The following is a 2,583-nucleotide window of genomic DNA, read 5'->3' on the forward strand; positions in this document are numbered from 1 at the left end:
ACACCCTTACGCTTCGTGCAATGGACGTAACTACGCAAATTCACTGACGCGCGCATTTTTCTGAACGCTACCTTTTACGCCAGACTTCCTTCGCCACCTCAGACCAGGCGAAGTGCAATAGAGTAGAGAGGGATTGCTTCAAAAAAATTTAAAAATTTTTCTAAGTCCCAAAAAACGCTGGCGTTTTTTCTTTTTTTATGGGTGAAAAAGATCAAATTTTTTTTGGGGCTACCCTCCTTCCCCCCTACATTTCCTAACTCATGGCACCTTAACTATACAGTGGGCACATGTAAGCATCGCTAGCGTAACTTCGCTTTGCTTGGCGAATTAAAGCCAGCGCAACTTCGCAACCTTACGCTTCCCCTGAGCGCAACTTCTGATTTTAGTGAATTTGCGTAGCGCTGGCGAAAATATGTCTGGCGAAGTGCAGTGAAGCAGACGCTGGCGCAACTACACATCTTAGTGAATGTCCCACTATGTCCCTCTATATATATATATATTTAGATATATTATTAGTGTTTTTCCTAGTCGGGCCACCTGGAGGCACTGAGCTAGTAAGTACCAGTCTCTCCCGATACCACTGTGGAGTGGCTCAGGTTTGTCACGTGCCAACGGTGCCATCAGGTAAGTGCCACACGTGGAGTGTAACACTGACAGAAGGGATATGAAAGGGTAGGATTTAAAAAAACTTCAACAAATCAAAACTAACTTTCCTTAAAAAAAATGACCAGGCTGAAACTGTCTAATTTCGGATATGTTAATGAGAATACCAAACTTATTGTTTGGTATAATAATGGTGAGGCTGTAGCTTCATCTGATCAATTCGCCAGCCAGAACCGGGAAAAATAGACTTTGGCGAAAAGGGTAAAGTATAGAAAAGTTCACACTTTAATAAATTTGCAGACTAACGGTCGTTCAACTGGGCAAAAATTCATCTGGCGAAACTTCTCTTGCGCTGAGCTGTTTTGCCTTTTAGTAAATTGATGATGTCCCTGATAATTGCCATTTCATACCTCCCAACTGTCCCTTTTTCGGAGGGACAGTCCCTCTTTTGACAGCTCAACCTGCAGTCCCTCATTTGTACTGAAAAGTCCCTATTTTCTCTGCACTGAACAGCCAGAAAAAGAAACAAAGTTTCTAACTTAATTGGCTTTTAGCAGAGAGCACAGAACAGCTAACAGGTGCAAATAAGATACTTTGTAACAATTTTGAGACACAAAAAAACAGTTTAGATAAGGAGTAATATTTTCAAACTTTCATAACCTGCCAAATTTTGTAAAATGAACATGGTAATTAGGGGGTGTGGCCACAGAAAGGGGCATGGTCAAAAAAATTCACTGCGCTACGTGCGAAAAAATTCTTTGTCCCTCTTTTTACTTCCAAAATGTTGGGAGGTATGGAATTTTGCACTTTGCACTATCCTGTTTAGGAAAGGGTCAGTCCTGTGCTTGGAGTTTCTATTTGTTTAACACTACGGAAATGAATCACGGGAGGAAATTATATTTTGCCTGTTCATCCAAAATAATAGATCATGGAAATTTGGCTTTTTTCCCCCCTAAGTCAGAAAATATGTGTAAGGTGAACGCTCCATCCCTCAGCTCATTTTCCACGAACCGCAAGCCGCTTGCAGACACATAAAAATCTCACTGTGAATATTACATTCCTCCCGGCCAGTCCAATCCGGATTGTGCGATAACAAAGTAGAAATGTTTTTCTATCTCTCAGCATGAAGTTCACAACAAAGAGTTATTTAAATAGCGGCCCAGAATGCAGGCAGAAAAAGCAGCACCTGGGAAATCCAATATCACAACAAAAGGAATAGATATTTCTGCAGGCTCTATGCAACTTACAAAGATGTTCATGGTGGGTGTACGTCCACATGTTATATACATCGGTTCAGCCCCGATGGCCTGTGTATGGTCACCATTAATATATGAACTCACCTTAAAGCTGGCCATAGACACAAAGATCCAATCGTACGAATTGTCGATTCGAACGTTTTTCGGACCTTGTGTGGATTGTTCCGACAATCCGATCGGTCGTTCAGTCGTTCGGACAGGTTAGAAGATTTCCGTCGGCTGCCGATAATATCTCTGCGTGTATTGCCGATCTGACGATTTTTATTGGGAGACTGTCACCAGCTTTGTCGGACAAACTTTCGTACGATTGCTGTAGGGGCAGAACATCAGCTGATCTGTTCTTTTACTACTTTTTTTGATCTGAAATGTTAGTGGCAGGTCGGGAGATTGGGATGTCCGATCGTTCGGCCGAAATAGCAGGTAATCTGCACGTCTATGGCCATCTTTACTTTGTAAAATAAATAAAGGATTAATTATGGTTCTAAGTGCAAAACACTGCAGATGCTTAAACAAAGGTACTTGCAGAACTAGCACTCAGATCCAACTACAAACACATTTCCTTAATTGTGCCCAAAACAGATAAGCTCAATGTTCTGGGTACAGCTAATCAAGAGCCCAAATGTTCACTTTTTATAATGACTGGCAGCCTATATATATAGGAAGCCTAAACTTGGATAGTGCCTCAGCCACTATCACTATTAATCCAGGGAAAATGCAGATTATC

This window comes from Xenopus laevis, chromosome 5S, assembly GCF_017654675.1.
Source record: "Xenopus laevis strain J_2021 chromosome 5S, Xenopus_laevis_v10.1, whole genome shotgun sequence".
NCBI lineage: Eukaryota > Metazoa > Chordata > Amphibia > Anura > Pipidae > Xenopus > Xenopus laevis.